General features: G+C 45.4%; 1 long non-coding RNA gene across 1 annotated transcript; it reads right to left on the minus strand.

Annotated features, from left to right (window-relative positions):
• Positions 1–1,056: 1,056 nt before the first annotated feature.
• On the minus strand, positions 1,057–16,639 carry LOC145861064 (uncharacterized). Its single transcript, XR_014380816.1, has 4 exons — positions 16,122–16,639; positions 11,449–11,617; positions 1,441–1,646; positions 1,057–1,262 (listed from the first exon to the last, which is right to left on the minus strand). It is a non-coding gene; the product is annotated as an uncharacterized LOC145861064 (long non-coding RNA).
• Between the last annotated feature and the right edge of the window lie 1,651 nt (positions 16,640–18,290).

The following is an 18,290-nucleotide window of genomic DNA, read 5'->3' on the forward strand; positions in this document are numbered from 1 at the left end:
GGTGTAACTGCTTACTGACTGTACACTAACGTTACTGCATGATTGTAACGGGTTAATTAATGCGTTAGTTCTATTAGCAATGCTGACTATGACGTTACTTTAGCTACTATGGTGACAACGATGTAGGCTGTGTGTAGCGGTTTGGCTTGGGAAGGTTTTTTCACCTGGTCACATACAGCTGTTTTGCATTGAAGTCCACAAGCAAAGGAACAAGGTGAGAGGAGGAGAGCACATTGAAGGAATACAATGTTGCTGCTATGAAAGTGAACTGTTTCTATGCGTGATCAGGGGTGTATTCTTTCCACCGATTCTGTTGAAAAACGTTTCTTAAACAGAAGCAAATGGAACAAAATGGGGATAAACATACCTGAATTTGTCCAATAAAACTATAGTTTGCAACTGTGGGACTAATGATTACACCCTATATCAGCTAGATGCAGTCATAAGTGTGCAAGGCAGTATTGAATGTCACTGTCTGTCCATGTTTCACTGTCTGTCGCCTCATTTTGTCTCCCGACCTGTGTGTACCTACGTTGTAAACTTTCATTCATAGGCTAGGTTGTAAACCTATAGCTGTTACATTGTACCAGGTGAACGGAATATGAATGAGAGTCATCCAATATGCTGTAATAGAAATAAGGCCATGCTCATAAAAATAAAAATAATCGTCCTCCTTCATCTTAAATGGCACTGACTGCCACTGTTGCCAGCCAATCAACGCTGCTATTAAGCCAATCTTGCTACTACACTTAGGCTATTGAATTAAATATATAAGTCTGATGACTAGATTTAATCAAATTTCACTGCGATTGGTTAGTCAACATGCAATAATACCTGTATACTGACAATCCATGAGATTAATTATTTCCATTTAGATTAACTGAGCCTCCCTTTTCAGTGACTGTGATGTGATCATGTGAACTGCTGATTATGTTGTAAATGTTTCACACTTAGCATTTTTTATTTTACTGGTGTTCTAAGCAATCTCAAAGTTGCTGAGGCACTCTCTTTATAACGATAAGGATGAGACACAAATGCAGACACAGGAGGCAGATGGTTAGAGTCTCTGATATTTACTAATAGACAAGGGGCAGGCAAGAGGCAGGATGAGGACAGGCAGAAGTTCCTAAACCAGGTCAGAGTCAGATGGGTACAGGACGGCAGGCAGGCTCAAGGTCAGGGCAGGCAGAATGGTATGGCAGGCGGGCTCAGGGTCAGGGCAGGCAGAAAAGGTTAGGACTGGGAGGACTAGAAAACAGGGACTAGAAAAACAAGATTATGGAAAAACACACTGGTAGATACACAGGGGATAATGGGAACAAATGTAAGACACCTGGTGGGGAGTGGAGACAAGCACAAGACCGGTAAAACAGATCAACGTGTGACAGTACCCCTCCTCCCCTCTAGGTGCGGCACCTGGCATCCTACCCGGGAGCATACCTGGTTGATCGGAATGCTGGCGGTGAAAGTCAGTGATGAGGGCCGGGTCCAGGATGTTCTTAGCGGGGACAGAGCACCTCTCCTCCGGGCCATAACCCTCCCAGTCAACCAGGTACTGGAAACCCCTGCCCCGAGGTCGAACACTCAGGAGGCGTCTCACTGTGTATGCAAGATGGCCATCGATGAGATGAGGGAGAGGGGTGGGCCTGAAAACAGGAGACAAAGGGCTGTGAGACAAAGGTTTAATCTTAGACACATGAAACGTGGTATGTATACGGAGGGTGCGGGGCAACAGAAGACGAACAACTGTGGGACTAAGGATTTTGGAGATGGGAAAGGGGCTGATAAAGCGGGGGTAAAGTTGACAGGATTCCACCCTGAGGGGCAGATCCTGAGTGGAGAGCCACACCCTCTGCCCGAGATGATAGTTGGGAGCTGGGGTCCGGTGGCGGTCCGCCTGTCGCCGATACCTCGAGGGGGTCTTAAGAAGAGCGGACCGGGCTCTCTTCCAGGTACACCGACAACGATGGAAGAACATCTGGGCTAAGGGTATGCTGACCTCTTCTTCTTGGTCTGGGAAGAGCAGAGGCTGGTAACCCAGGGAACACTCGAAATGCGAGAGCCCACTGGCTGAGAAGGGAAGGGTGTTCCGGGCGTACTCCACCCACACAAGTTTCTGGCTCCGGGTGGTGGGATTGGCCGAGACGAGGCACTGAAGAGTCGTCTCCAGATCCTGACTGGCACGCTCCGATTGGCAGTTGGACTGAGGATGAAACCCGGAGGACAGGCTGGCCCGACGACCCAATGAGGGTGCAGAACGCCTTCCAGAATCGGGATGAGAACTGAGGACCACAATTGAAGACCATGTTGACAGGAAGTCCATGGATTCGGAAGACGTGCTGCACCAAGAGCTGGGCCGTCTCCTTGGCTGAAGGTAACTTGGGGAGGGGAATGAAATGGGTAGCTTCAGAAAAACTTTGTAAGGATGGTGGTGTTGCCATCAGACGGAGGGAGACCAGTGACAAAGTCAAGGAATATATTGGACCAGGGAAGATGAGGCACAGGGAGTGGTTGAAGGAGGCCAGTCGGAGCTTGCCGCTGAGTCTTCTTCGGAGTGCACACAGTGCAGGCGGCGACAAATGTGGAGACATCAGAAACCATAGTGGGCCATCAAAAATGTTGTTGGATGATAGCCAGGGTCCGGCGGGAGCTGGAATGACAGGTAAGCTTTGAGGAATGGGCCCATTCCAGGACCGGGGAGGGGACCGAATCAGCAACAAACATCTGGTTATCCGGTCTGTTATCCGTGTTGAAGCCTGTCTTCCACTCGTCTCCTTCCCGTATCCGAACTAGGTGGTAAGCATTCCGAAGGTCCAACTTAGAAAAAATGGTTGCCGCCTGGAGTTTGAAAACCGAAGAGAGGAGTGGTAGAGGGTAATGATTCTTTACAATGTCATTGAGGCCCCGGTAGTTGATACATGGACGCAGGGTCTTGTCCTTCTTTTCCACAAAGAAGAAACCTGTGCCAGCAGGAGGGGCAGAAGGACAGATGCTCCCAGCAGCCAGAGAGTTCTCAATGTACTCCTCCATGACCTTGGTCTCAGGGCCAGACAGGGAATATAGCTGCCTACGAGGCGGTGTGGTGCCCGGGAGGAGGTCAATAGTGCAATCGTAGAGACAATATAGAGGAAGGGAGGTGGCGAGAGCCTTGCTGAAAACCTCCAGGAGATCCTGGTACTCCACGGGAAACGGTGGAGAAATCCGAGGCTTTTCCAGAGCCCACAGGAGGACGTCCTGGGGCAGGCCGTCTCACCTTAAGGCAATGTGAGTGGCAGAACAGGCTCCAACAAATGATAGAACCAGTAGTCCAGTCAATCAGAGCTTTTGTGCCACTGGAGCCATGAAAATCCCAAAACAACAGGAACATGGGGAGATTCAATAGCATCACTACTCTGGACGGTTCTGACTTAGAATATGTGGACAACCACAAATACCTAGGTGTCTGGTTAGACTGTAAACTCTCCTTCCAGACTCACATCAAACATATCCAATCCAAAGTTAAATCTAGAATTGGCTTCCTATTTCTCAACAAAGCATCCTTCACTCATGCTGCCAAACATACCCTCGTAAAACTGACCATCCTACCGATCCTCGACTTCGGCGATGTCGTTTACAAAATAGCCTCCAATACCCTACTCAATAAATTGGATGCAGTCTATCACAGTGCCATCCGTTTTGTCACCAAAGCCCCATATACTACCCACCACTGTGACCTGTACGCTCTCGTTGGCTGGCCCTCACTTCATACTTGTCGCCAAACCCACTGGCTCCAGGTCATGTACAAGACCCTGCTAGGTGAAGTCCCCCCTTATCTCAGCTCGCTATAGCAGCACCCACCTGTAGCACGCACTCCAGCAGGTATATCTCACTGGTCACCCCCAAAGCCAATTCCTCCTTTGGCCGCCTCTCCTTCCAGTTCTCTGCTGCCAATGACTGGAACGAACTACAAAAATCTCTGAAACTGGAAACACTTCTCACTCACTAGCTTTAAGCACCAGCTGTCAGAGCAGCTCACAGATTACTGCACCTGTACATAACCCATCTATAATTTAGCCCAAACAACTACCTCTTCCCCTACTGTATTTATTTATTTATATATTTCTGCTCCTTTGCACCCCATTATTTCTATTTCTACTTTGCACTTTCTTCCACTGCAAATCTACCATTCCAGTGTTTTACTTGCTATATTGTATGTACTTCGCCACCATGGCCTTTTTTTGCCTTTACCTCCCTTATCTCACCTCATTTGCTCACATTGTATATAGACTTATTTTTCTACTGTATTATTGACTGTATGTTTGTTTTACTCCATGTGTAACTCTGTGTTGTTGTATGTGTCAAACTGCTTTGCTTTATTTTGGCCAGGTTGCAATTGTAAATGAGAACTTGTTCTCAACTTGCCTACCTGGTTAAATAAAGGTGAAATAAAAAAATAAAATAAAAAAAATAGGAACCGTACTGTGAGTGACCCTGCCAATGGAGCGTCCATCCAGTGCTCTGGCATCCATCGGAACAGAGAGGAGTTGTGTGGAGATACCCAGCTCAGATACTAGAGTAGCAGCCCCATCAGCCCCAGAGTCAATGAGCACCCGGAGAGATTTAGATCGGTCACCCCACAGCAGGATAACATGGAAAGGGATACAAGTAATAGGAGTTGGAAGACTCCCAGTATGGTCCACCAGTGTACTCGTACCAACTGATGAGCCTGGTCTTTTACTGGACAGGTGGATATGTAATGCCCTGTAGCACCATAATACAGGCAACTGTTGGATCTTAGCCTGCGTAATCGTTCCTTAGGTGACAATTTAGCCCTGCCCAGTTGCATAGGCTCTGAAGTAAACGAGTCGCCCATCCCCGATGATTCCCGAGGGGGCTCGGGTGACTTCAGATCCTCTCGGAAATTGGGGAATTCCGGGGTTCTTCGGAGGCAAGAAAGCAGCCGTGGACGAGCGAGAGTGGCCGAGAACAGAACTCCTCTCCCTCCTGCGTTCCCGTAGGCGCCCATCGTTCCTTATGGTTAAGGCTATGAGGGAGCTGAGGTCCAAGGCTAACTCCCGAGCTGCGAGCTCGTCTTTAATCTCATTTGATAATCCATGAAGGAAGGTGTCGAACAGGGACTCTGGGTTCCAGGCACTCTCGGCAGACAACGTGCGAAAGTTTACCGCCTAGTCTGCCACGCTACAGTAGTCTTGACGGAGTAGAATTAACTTTCGGGGGGGGGGCACTCTCCCGGACACTGGAGAATCTAACACCTTCCTCACCTCCGCCACGAAATCCTCCAGATGATGGAAAATGGCGGATTGTTGCTTCCAAACTGCCACAGCCCAGGTGAGTGCCCTTCCAGACATCAGCGTTATGAGATACGCTATCTTTGAACGATCCAAAGGAAACGAAGAGGGCTGCAGCTCAAAGATGATAGAGCACTGAGAAAGAAATGCCCAGCAGGTTCAAGGATCCCCAGCACAGCGCTCCAGAGGTGGTAAGTGGGGTTCTCGGGAAGCCGGGGTAGGCTGGACAAAATGACCACTCCATCTTGTTGAGCAGGTAATTAGTAGAATCAGGTGTGTTAAATTAGGGTTGGGCTGAAAACCCACAGGACGGTAGATCTCCAGGAAGTGGGCAGCCCTGACTTACAGGGTGTTCAATCAAAAATGGATCTTTTGACCAATGGGTAAAATAATATGTTAATTTTGTAGTTAATTGTTAAAATAAAATACAATTACATGTGTCTAATTTGCATCAATACAATGTGTGTATTTGCATATATGAAATCATTAACATAAAGGGTTGTGACAGGGCTGCAACCACAAAAACGTATTCTGTCTAGGCATACCTGCACTCACATGTGCTGTCTAGACTGCCTCATTAATTACTGTTGTTGTCACATTCTGTTGCATAATTCAACAAGTGTGTCAATGTCAGGATACCCTCAGATTAAAAATCACACTTGGCTCTAGATTACACCTATCTATACATACCTCAAATCAAATCAAATTTTATTAGTCACATGCGCCTCGAATACAACAGGTGTAGACCTTACAGTGAAATGGTTACTTTTGAGCCCCTAACCAACAATGTAGTTAAAAAAAATACAGATAAGAATAAGAAATAACAGTAAGTAATTAAAGAGCAGCAATAAAATAACAATAGCGAGACTATATACAGGGGGGTACTGGTACAGAGTCAACGTGTGGGGGCACCGGTTAGTTTAGGTAATATGTACATGTAGGTAGAGTTATTAAAGTGACTATGCATAGATGATAACAAGAGAGAGTAGCAGCGGTGTAAAAGAGGGGGAGGGGCAGGGGGCAAGGCAAATAGTCTGGGTAACCATTTGATTAGATGTTCAGGAGTCTTATGGCTTGGGGGTAGAAGATATTTAGAAGCCTCTTGGACCTAGACTTGGCGCTCCGGTTCCGCTTGCGGTGCGGTAGCAGAGAGAACAGTCTATGACTAGGTTGTTTGAAGTCTTTGACAATTTTTAGGGCCTTCCTCTGACACCGCTTGATACAGAGGTCCTGGATGGCAGGAAGCTTGGCCCCAGTGATGTACTGGGCTGTTCGCACAACCCTTTGTAGTGCCTTGCGGTCGGAGGCCGAGCAGTTGCCATACCAGGCAGTGATGCAACCAGTCAGGATGCTCTCGATGGTGCAGCTGTAGAACCTTTTGAGGATCTGAGGACCCATGCCAAATCATTTCAGTCTCCTGAGGGGAATAGGTCTTGCCGTGCCCTCTTCACGACTGTCTTGGTGTGCTTGGACCCTGTTAGTTTGTTGGTGATGTGGACACCAAGGAACTTGAAGCTCTCAACCTGCTCTGCTACAGCCCCGTCGATGAGAATGGGGGCGTGCTCGGTCCTCTTTTTCCCGTAGTCCACAATCATCTCCTTTGTCTTGATCACGTTGAGGGAGAGGTTGTTTACCTGGCACCACACGGCCAGGTCTCTGACCTCTTCCCTATAGGCTGTCTCATCGTTGTTGGTGATCAGGCCTACCACTGTTGTGTCATCGGCAAACTTAATGATGGTGTTGGAGTCGTGCTTGGCCGTGCAGTCATGAGTGAACAGGGAGTACAGCAGGGTACTGAGCACGCACCCCTGAGGGTCACCCGTGTTGAGGATCAGCGTGGCAGATGGGTTGTTACCTACCCTTACCACCCAGGGGCGGCTCGTCAGGAAGTTCAGGATCCAGTTGCAGAGGGAGGTGTTTAGTCCCAGGGTCTTTGGCTTATTGATGAGATTTGAAGGCACTATGGTGTTGAACGTTGAGCTGTAGTCAATAAATAGCATTCTCACATAGGTGTTTCTTTTGTCCAGGTGGGAAAGGGCAGTGTTGAGTGCAATAGAGATTGCATCATCTGTGGATCTGTTGGGGCGGTATGCAAATTAATGTGGGTCTGGGGTTTTTGGCATAATGGTGTTGATGTGAGCCATGACCAGCCTTTCAAAGCACTTCATGGCTACAGACATGAGTGCTACGGGTCGGTAGTCATTTAGGCAGGTTACCTTCGCTTTCTTGGGCACAGGGACTATGGTGGTCTGCATAAAACATGTTGGTATTACAGACTCGGACAGGGAGAGGTTGAAAATGTCAGTGAAGACACTTGCCATTTGGTCAGCGCATGCTCGCAGTACATGTCCTGGTAATCCGTCTGGCCCAGCCTCCTTGTGAATGTTGACCTGTTTAAAGGTCTTGCTCACATCAGCTGCAGAGAGCGTGATCACACAGTCTTCCGAAACAGCTGGTGCTCTCAAATCATGTTTCAGTGTTATTTGCCTCAAAGCGAGCATAGAAGTAGTTTAGCTCATCTGGTAGGCTCGTGTCACTGGGCAGCTCTCGGCTGTTCTTCCCTTTGTAGTCTGTAATGGTTTGCAAGCTCTGCCACATCCGACGAGTGTCAGAGATGGTGTAGTACGATTTGATCTTATTCCTGTATTGACGCTTTGCCTGTTTGATGGTTAATCGGAGGGCATAGCGGGATTTCTTATAAGCTTCCAGGTTAGAGTCCCGCTCCTTGAAAGCAGCAGCTCTAGCCGTTATAGGCAACATCAGTGCAGATGTTGCCTATAATCTATGGCTTCTGGTTGGGGCATGTATGTATGGTCACTGTGGTGTCGACGTCATCAATGCACTTTTTGATGAAGCCAGTGACTGATGTGATGTACTCCTCAATGCCATCGGAGGAATCCCAGAACATATTCCAGTCTGTGCTAGAAAACCGGCCTGATGCTTAGCATCTACTTCATCTGACCACTTTTTTATTGATTGAGTCACTGGTGCTTCCTGCATACATTTTAGCTTGTAAGCAGGAATCAGGAGGATAGAAATATGGTCAGATATGCTAAATGGAGGGCGAGGGAGAGCTTTGTATGCGTCTCTGTGTGTGGAGTAAAGGTGGTCCAGTGTTTTTTCCCCTCTGGTTGCACATTTAACATGCTGATAGAAATTTGGTAAAACAGATTTAAGTTTCCCTGCATTAAAGTCCCCGGCTAGTAGGAGCGCCGCTTCTGGGTGAGCGTTTTCTTGTTTGCTTATGGCGGAATACAGCTCATTCAATGAGGTCTTAGTGCCAGCCTCAGTCTATGGTGGTATGTAAACAGCTACGAAAATTACAGATGAAAACTCTAAGTAGATAGTGTGGTCTACAGCTTATCATGAGATACTCTACCTCGGGCGAGCAATAGCTCGAGACTTCCTTAGATATCGTGCACCAGCTGTTATTTACAAAAATTCATTGTCCGCCGCCCTTTGACTTACCAGACGCCTCTGTTCTATCCTGCTTTTACAGCGTATAACCAGCCAGCTGTATGTTGATAGTGTCGTCGTTCAGGCACGACTCCGTGAAGCATAAGATATTACAGTTTTGAATGTCCCGTTGGTAGTTTAAATGCCAGGTAGGTCGTCTATTTTATTTTCCAAAGATTTCACGTTTGCTAGCAGAATGGAAGGAGTGGGGGTTTATTCGATTGCCTACGAAATCTCAGAAGGCAGCCCGCCCTTTGGTCCTTTTTTCTCCGCATTCTCTTCACGCAAATCATGGGGATCTAGGCCTGTTCCCGGGAGAGCAGTATATCATTCAGGTCGAACTCATCAGACTCATTACTTTTACATTGTTTTGGAGATCAGACATAATATCACTATACTCCGAGTGTTCATTTTCAGAAGTTAAATTCATTTCAGCGCATCAAATTTGTAAACATATCAACTGTATCAAATTATTACTATTTTTCAATTCCACGCATCAAAATAAAGTATCGAGATGAAGTGTTAAACCCCCAACAAAACTTTAGCATTCTTATAGATGCAACGGAAAGATAATGTATTGCATTGAGCCCATTTCAGCCATTACCGGGGTGTGTTTGACAGGTCATTACAAACATTTCCGTGTTCGTAACGTTAATGAAAAAAACGACACGCACAAGCAAGAGTATGAAAGAGTCACAAGAGTAAAATGAAAGCAATCAATCCAGCGAGATTTAAGTGACACTCTGGGCGACACCCTACAACTTAATACTTTTTTAACTAATTAGCTAACCCTTTAAATACTTAGCTACCGTGTTACCTAACCATAATCCCTAACACTAACCCCTTACCCCTAGCTAATGTTAGCCACCTAGCTAGCTTAGCTTACGTTAGCCACAACAAATTATAATTTGTGTAATGTACACAAATGTGACCCAATTCAGGAAACTATGCGTATGTCGCAAGTCACGACTTCACAGGAGAGCTGTTTGAAAGTAAAACATATGTCAATATCTAAAATTCGTTTATTGGCAGAAACGCCTTATCGAACATGTAAACTTTCATGTGCCTTAATATCAAACTTGTATGCCATCTGTAAATACAAACAAAATTGTTAAATTACGAGCCTAGTTGGTTTAGCCACAGAAAAATAGAGCAACCTTCCTGCTAGGCATGACTGGCTGAGATAATGAGTGGGCTGGGCATGCCGAGAATCTGTGAAATCCAACAAAGTGGCCCTTTCACCACATTTCAGCATAAGAAAACATTTTTCCCTCTCTATGTGTAGAGATTTTCCATTTCTAATCTCATGTATTGTTGTATTGAGTTGAGCTATAGAGGAGAATCCTCCTCATAAGAAATGCAAACCACAGATAGAAGAGCAGCTGGTGACTTCACATGTGCCCACCCTCAGATCGAGACATCCTAGTGAATAAATTATGACTGACCATTAGTGGGGTTATTAATGTTTTATTACTTCAAACAGCTATAAAATATATATATATATATATATATATATATATATATCACACAATAAAAACATATGTCTCTACAAGAACGAAGACAAGAGACACAAAAATAACAAACGACTCCACTGGAGCGACATCAATGAAATCCAGCAGTAGGATTAGCACTAAATACACACTCCCACATGCAGTACTCAGATATATGATGGATGTGTGTTTGCGAATATGGGGCACAGAAAATCCCACCTACTGTCGCCTTGTTATTACACCAGAGGGCTGATTGATAAAAACTCATTGCCCTATTACCCAGAGAGTGCTGAATCGCTGGGTAGCAGTGGTGGAACAAACAACATGGGGTAGGGGATATGGAGCAGTGAAGTCCCCCATATCAGAATGGCCTTCCTAGGACATTGATATTTAGAACTATGAGCAGTGATTAGGTGATTACGTTGGATATTGTATGTGCCGTTAAAAAGTTTTCATGGGATATACACTATATGTGCAAAAGTATGTGGAAACCCCTTCAAATGAGTGGGTTCGGCTATTTCAGCCACACCCGTTGCTGACAGGTGTACAAAATCGTGCACACTGCCATGCGATCTCCATAGACAAACATTGCCAGTAGAATGGCCTTACAGAAGAGCTCAGTGACTTTCATAGGATGCCACCTTTCCAACAAGTCAGTTCGTAACATTTCTGCCCTGCTAGAGCATCCCCAGTCAACTGTAAGTGCTGCTATGTGAAGTGGAAACGTCTAGGAGCCAAGTGGTAGGCCACACAAGCTCACAGAACGGGACCGCCGAGTGCTGAAGTGCATAGTGCGTAAAAATAGTTTGTCTCGGTCGCAACACTTACTACCAAGTTCCAAACTGCCTCTGGAAGCAAAGTCAGCACAAGAACTGTTCGTCGGGAGCTTCATGGTTTGGGTTGGCCCCTTAGATCCAGTGAAGGGAAATCTTAACGCTACAGCATACAATGACATTCTAGACGATTCTGTGCTTCCAACTTTGTGGCAACAGATTAGGGAAGGGCCTTTCCTGTTTCCCATGACAATGCCCCTGTGCACAGAAATTGTTTGTCGAGATTGGTGTGGAAGAACTTGACTGGCCTGCACAGAGCCCTGACCTCAACCCCATCGAACACCTGTGGGATGAATGGGAACGCCAACTGCGAGTCAGGCCTAATCTCCCAACATATTAATGCCCATGATTGAGATGTTTGACGAGAAGGTGTCCACATACCTTTGGTCATGTAGTGTTCATCTGTAGTAGTCTGTGTTGGGTTTGGGGGGCATAGTGATAAACAACAGTACCATCAAATGCAGGTCCTCCCTTTCTCAGATGAGAGTCCCGAGTGTTCCTGAAGGGATTTGTAGTCTCTTTCAGGCCGTGATATTTTGTTGACAGCTCCCTATGACACAAGAGGAAAGTGAGTGATCAGTAACAAAGACATTCTCAACTGGTGAGTAAATGGGGCTGACAGGACTGGGTGTTGTGGCGCTGCCCTTCTACCCTTTCAAACTACAATCAACAGAAGCTAGCCGGCAAAACAATTCTAAGTCTAGATAAAGAGAGACTGAAAGAGGAAAGAGATGTGTATTGTCGAGCAACAAGTTATTCTAACAACGTCCTTCAAAAATGTTCACAGAGTACTAACGTAGATACATGGACAAAACACACACAATGACGTCGCCGAATCAAAACCGACTGAAAAGATTTGCACAGAGTGATGTGTCTATTTGTGTAGCCTAATGCTAAAATAAAATGCAAAAGATATCGCCCTTCCACAGAGGAAGAATTCGAAAAAACAAACCAGAAGAGAGCACCAAAAGCACTGAGTCGCCTGCTGCTGAAGCTCTCTCCCTCCTCGTCCTCGGGCTCTAAGAGCACTTTGAATTTCTCACGCAAAAGACTTCTGAATGCCAAAACACTGAAGGGCACACTCCATTTGCGAGGCACAAAGCATCAGAGAGCGGAGGGGGAATGAGACACTCGTGTCAGATAGCAACACAATGCCCCCCAGTCCCCAAGAGTCTTCTAAAAGAAGAACACAATGGCTGTGCGACGTTAGTTATTACGAAGGTTTAATGCTGCTGCATCGGGGACATTGGGGACAATCAGTGGAGCTGGAGCCTGTGACGCTGTAGGGGTTTTGGTTGGCATGTGGTGGTCCGGAGGGGGCCTGGAGATGAGGCTTGGTGATGGGGCCTTGAGCTGCTCTCAACAAGTCTCAGGTGAAACCATGCTGTGGGAGCTGGATTACAGAACATCACAGGGCCCCAAGTACTGCTACTAACTAAATACGGCAACTCTGCCTCAAAGGAATCCTCAGTCTCCTCCACGTTAATGAACATAGACATGGACAACTGTATCATACTGAAGCTTCAATTAAAAGCACCTAATGAAAAGCATAGCCTGATATGGCTCCGCTCATGCTATATTTAGAGCTCGTCATCCGATAGATGATTAAGGATGGAGAGACACACATCTATGTCAATGGTATATTCAGCAAAACAACCCCAGAGTGGTAGAGACATACACACATGGCCTTCAGAAGTATTCACATTTTGTTGTGTTAAAAGTGGGATTACACAAAATACTCTGTAATGTCAAAGTGGAAGAAATATTCTAACATTTTGTAAAAATGTATGGAAAATACAACACTAATATATCTTGATTAGATGAGTATTCAACCCCCTGAGTCAATACATGTTAGAATCACCTTTGGTAGTGATTACAGCTGTGATTCTTTCTAAGTAAGTCTCTAAAATCTTTGCACACCTGGATTGTACAATATTTACACATTATTCTTAAAAAAAAACATTCAAGCTCTGTCAAATTGGTTGTTGATCATTGCTAGACAGCCATTTTCATGTCTTGTCATAGGTTTTCAAGCCGATTTAAGTCAAAACTATAACTAGGCCACTCAGAAACATTCAATGTTGTCTTGGTAAACAACTCCAGTGTATATTTGGCCTTGTGTTCTAAGTAATTGTCCTTCTGAAAGTCGAATTTGTCTTCAATGATTTTGCCTGTGCTTAGCTCTATTCCGTTTTTGTTTTTCTCCTAAAAACGACCTAGTCCTTGCCGATGACAAGCATACCCTTAACATGATGCAGCCACCACCATACTTGAAAATATTAAGAGTGCTACTCAGTGATGTGCTGTGTTTGCCCCAAACAACCTTTGTATTCATGACAAAAAGTTCATTTCTTTGCCACATTTTTTGCAGTATTACTTTAGTGCCTTATTGCAAACAGGATGCATGTGTGGAATATTTTTTAGTCTGTACAGGCTTCCTTTTCACTCTGTTATTTATGTTAGTATTGTGGAGTACCTACAATGTTGTTGATCCTCATTTATCTCCAGTCACAGCCATTAAACTCTAACTGTTTTAAAGTCACCATTGGCCTAATGGTGAAATCCTTCCTCTCTGGCAACTGAGCTTGGAAGGCTGCCTGTATCTTTGTAGTGATCGGGTGCATTGATACGCCATCCAAGGTGTAATTAATAACTGCACCATGATCAGAGGGATATTCAATTATATTTATTTTTACCCATTTACCAATAGGTGCCCTTCTTTGCGAACCATTGGAAAACCTCCCTGGTCTTTGAAATTCACTCCTCAACTGAAGGACCTCACAGATAATTGTGCTTGGGATACAGAGATGGAGTAGTCATTTAAAAATCATGTTAAGCACTATTATTGCACACAGAGTGAGTCAATGCAACTTATTATGTGACTTGTTAAGCACTTTTTTTTTTACTCCTGAACTTATTTAGACTTGCCATAACAAAAGGGTTGAATACCTATTGACTCAAGACATTTCAACTTTTCATTTTTAATTAATTCCACTTTGACATTATGGGGTATTGTGTGTAGATCAGTGACACAAATGTGAAGCTTTGAAATGTGGAAGTCACATAGGGCTATTAGTTTTCTACTGTAGGTTTTTAGATTCATTTAAAATTCAGGCTGGAACACAACACAATGGTGAAAAAGTCAAGGGGTGTGAATACTTTCTGAAGGCACTGTACATGACACTAACAGCACATGCATCAAGCTCCATACACATTGGGATTAAATCTTCATGTCACAATGCCTTTTTCAAGCTCTGTCACCCCAATATGTAGCCCTGGCTTTCCCCTGCATGTCATTAATACCTCTTTATTTGAGGGGATAAAAAGTAGGGTTTTGATGTGCGGCCTGCAGCGTGCTAAACAGCTGCTGCACATCGCGTTAGGCTAGCTCCCATTGTCAGAGCTGATCCATTTGGGTGGAGAGGAGAGCGGACTGAGGAGAGATTACCCTGAACAGTTTAGCCACGCTGGATTTAGCTAGCCATGTGATGGCGCTAATAAGTGATAAGAGCGGGCTAGTGCCATTGAGTCGGTCTGGCCCGGCAGACAATGGAGGCCCAACCAGCACTGACCTCAGTGGAGACAGCAGGTTGGTCCAGTCTGGTAGAACGGAGAGACCAGGGGCCCTACACATGTCTGATCTGACAGCTAATCCTGAATGGCAGGGGCCCTGGCCCGCCTCGCTCCATAGAGCACTACATAAGATGCAAGAGGAGAAATACACTGCTCCAGAGATCCTCTGGGGCTGACAGACATGAGATGAGAGAAAGTCTAACAGTGTTTGACAGCGACACTACCTCCTGAGAACGAGGAGGGAAACAGGAGTGTTGTTGTGCTCTCTTCCTCGTCCCTATGCAAGCCCTGTAAGAACCAACGCTGGAGTAGAGAAACAAGTACGGGGAGTAAACATTTAATATTGCATGGACATGGAACAGGACAGGAACAACGTCAGAACCGGGTAACACAACGACATACGACAATTAATGCTGAAGCGGGGAACAGAGCTGGGGAACAGACAGATATAGGGGAGGTAATGACACAGGTGATTGAGTCCAGGTGAGTGGAATGAATCGCTGATGCAAGTGACGAGGGAAGCAGGTGTGCGGAATGATGGTGGCAGGAGTGTGTAGTGCTGGGCAGCCTGGCACCCTCGAGCACCAGGGAGGGAGAGCGGGAGCTGGCGTGACAAGCCCCTTGTGTTTATGACACATGTGAGGGGGTTGACAATACAGGACATGCTCCAGCACAAAGTCCTACATGCGTCAAGGAGACCTGAGGACTTGAAAGAGTCTGCCACACAGAGGACCAAATATTGCATCTTGCTGTGAACAAAGACACCTTTGTGAGTGATACTGAGAAGCCTTTTCTAGCGCAACGCTGGCCTTGTGTAACCTGGATGTGAAAGCCTGTGAATGGCTGGGTGAGAGTGCAGTGGAGCGAATGCAGGACAGGGCAGAACTGCAGGTGGAACAGACCTGTGGGGATGAGATGCAATTTTCACTCCCATATTACATTTCAGCTCCTGGGACAACTATGAAGGATTACCAGAGCTGAATCTATGCTTTGTTGTATGTGATACTCTAGTACTCTAACATTACGGCAGCATCTGAGTTAACTACAACACCAAGGGCGAGAAATTCCTTTACCAAGAAAATACTGGCCATAAATCCATATAATATGACTGACATTCACAAGCTCAATTCACAATGGCTGAATGTGGCTACTTGATCTACTTAAACATTTAGGCTATGTAGGAGCATAATGGTGGTTGCTAGAGTTTTCCTATAGCCTTGAGAGGAGCACATCACCACATTGGACAAAGGAGGTAATTATTGCCTGCTCAAAAAGACACTCGGCATGCATCATTTAAATTCAGTTGCACTGCAGCAGAAACCCCGAAATGTGAGAGGGAGGGGATTTGGACTCAGCAGCAGGACTTTCCCAAAATAGCTGAAGTTAGACCAAGTAAACGGATACAAATAAAAATTACATTTACACTATCTAGCAGTTGATAAGAAACATTATCCCTTTTCTGGGAAGGGGATAGTAGTCACCATGAGTTAGCTGAGCTCTGAAGAGGTGGATGGTCAAGTCCAATATTTTTCCTCTGACATGTGGTATGTAACAGCACCTAGGGGACAGAGGTGGGTCTTTTCTCATCCTGTTTACAGGGCTTTGTTGAGGAGGTGAGAATACAGGTGTGCTGGGAAGAGGGTCTAGGCAGGTCTGAGGACCTTTGAGAGGGGCTCTACCTTTACCGCTGCAGTGACGAGCCTGGAGGTCGTTGACACTGATCATGTTCTGGATAAACAAGTGGGTGTGATAGTCAACTTGCCCTTCCATTGGCAGATATTTACTCTTTGCTCTCTTCAATTGGAGCCTTCCAAAGTATCGGTAAGTTGTCCATTTCATTGACTATTCTCTCTTTTCCCACCTGAATCTAAAAACCTACAGCAGAAAACGAATTGCATTACTTAACTCAATGCGACTCCCACATTTTAAAGCTTCACATGGAATCATGTTGTTTTCCAAGAATGTGCGCTGTCTGAATTTCCCTCTGTTCCTAGTCTTCAAAGAGACGGTAGCCTGTCTGAACAGCAGGCCAATACTGGGAAATCAGGAGTGATGTCATAAAAAATTAAGGTAACTGTTGTATAGGGTGTCATGGGAGCGCAGAGGTAGACACTTATAAATGTCCATAAAATGCTATCTGTGTGTTCCCTCATGACTTTTACTCTTGGCAAACAGCTCTGGTTGTCCTGTGCAGTTTGTATCATCTCAATAAACAAATATTCCCATCGAGCTCCACTGCTCCTTTGTTGCAATAAAGAGATAAAATAGCTATCTCTCTGATCACGGATCCTATCCCCCATTTCCCTATGTTGCTGTCTTCCCCTTTATTGTTGTTGTGTGTTGGTTACATAAGCCTTACACCTGAACACGTTAGGAATTCCCTAAATAACTACGGCTCGGATGAGTGTGCTACCGAACCACACACACACATGGTGAGTGATCAGGTTCCAGAGTTAAAGCGTGTTCAGCATATCATCACTGCTAGCCATGTCCTAATCTGGTCCCAGTGGACCCAGTGGACCTGTACTGTACATCTCCTCCCTCGGTGCTCAGAGGGGAGTGAGAACAGGAGAGGAGACAGGCTCCCACCTCTCTGAACACACAGCAGTGCTGTATCATATGACATGCTTGTTGAACATACAAACACAGTCTCTTCTTCCCATGCATCGACTCTCTGTGCCTCTCTAATGGGTTAGTCTACCGTATGTTTCATAATAATCCCCCTCTCATGCGTACAGTTAAGGGGGGGGGGGTGATTGTGGGGCTGGCAAAGTAATCAGTAAGGCAAACAAGTGTGCTAGTCTCTTTGGCGCCTGTGTCTTTGTTAGTTGTGAATTTAAAATGGCGGTTATAGCTGTCACACATATTTCATGAATAAAGTTAGTCTTAAATACAGTCATCTGTATCTGTAATTACATTGCCTTTGTTGGAGAGAGATGGTTGACTTGTCTTATTTGCACACCTGTTAAGTAACGAACCACAGAACAATGCGAATGAACCAGAAGCACAACTTGTTCAGTCCTTGTTCAGTCCTGAGACACATGGTGGTGAACAGAAGCAGCCTGGCATGAAACACTTTCTCACATAGCGCAGAGTGAAAACAACCAACAGTCATGTAAATAGTTATTACATAGAATGCTGAAATGAGCTTCACACTATTCAATTCTCCCCTCCCTATTTATCTGCTCAGTATACAAAGAATGGGTGATAAAAAAAACAACCTGTCGAGCTAGTTAGCCACTTAAGTAGCAGTCAGGTTGTCCCTGGCAAGCTGTCAAATCTTGTTATCGATGTGATTTCCATCTCCAAAACATGTTTGTCTGTCAGTCAGGTTGGCTTGGATCACATGGAAAGTACATGCTTGCAGACTAACGCATGACAGCACCAATCATCCCACGGAGCAGTATCCACCATCAGGTTACAACACCCAAACAAAGTGGATTTCTATACACAAGGCTTGAACGGCCACCTCTGCAGTAGGCTGCATTTTTTAAATTGTATTTAATTGAACCTTTATTTAACTAGGCAAGTCAGTTAAGAACAAATTCTTATTTATAATGCCGGCCTACACCGGCCAAACCCGGACTACGCTGCGCTAATTGTGCGCCGCCCTATGGGACTCCCAATCACAGCCGGTTGTGATACAGCCT

Source organism: Salmo salar, chromosome 16 (assembly GCF_965601325.2).
Source record: "Salmo salar chromosome 16, fSalSal1, whole genome shotgun sequence".
Lineage (NCBI taxonomy): Eukaryota > Metazoa > Chordata > Actinopteri > Salmoniformes > Salmonidae > Salmo > Salmo salar.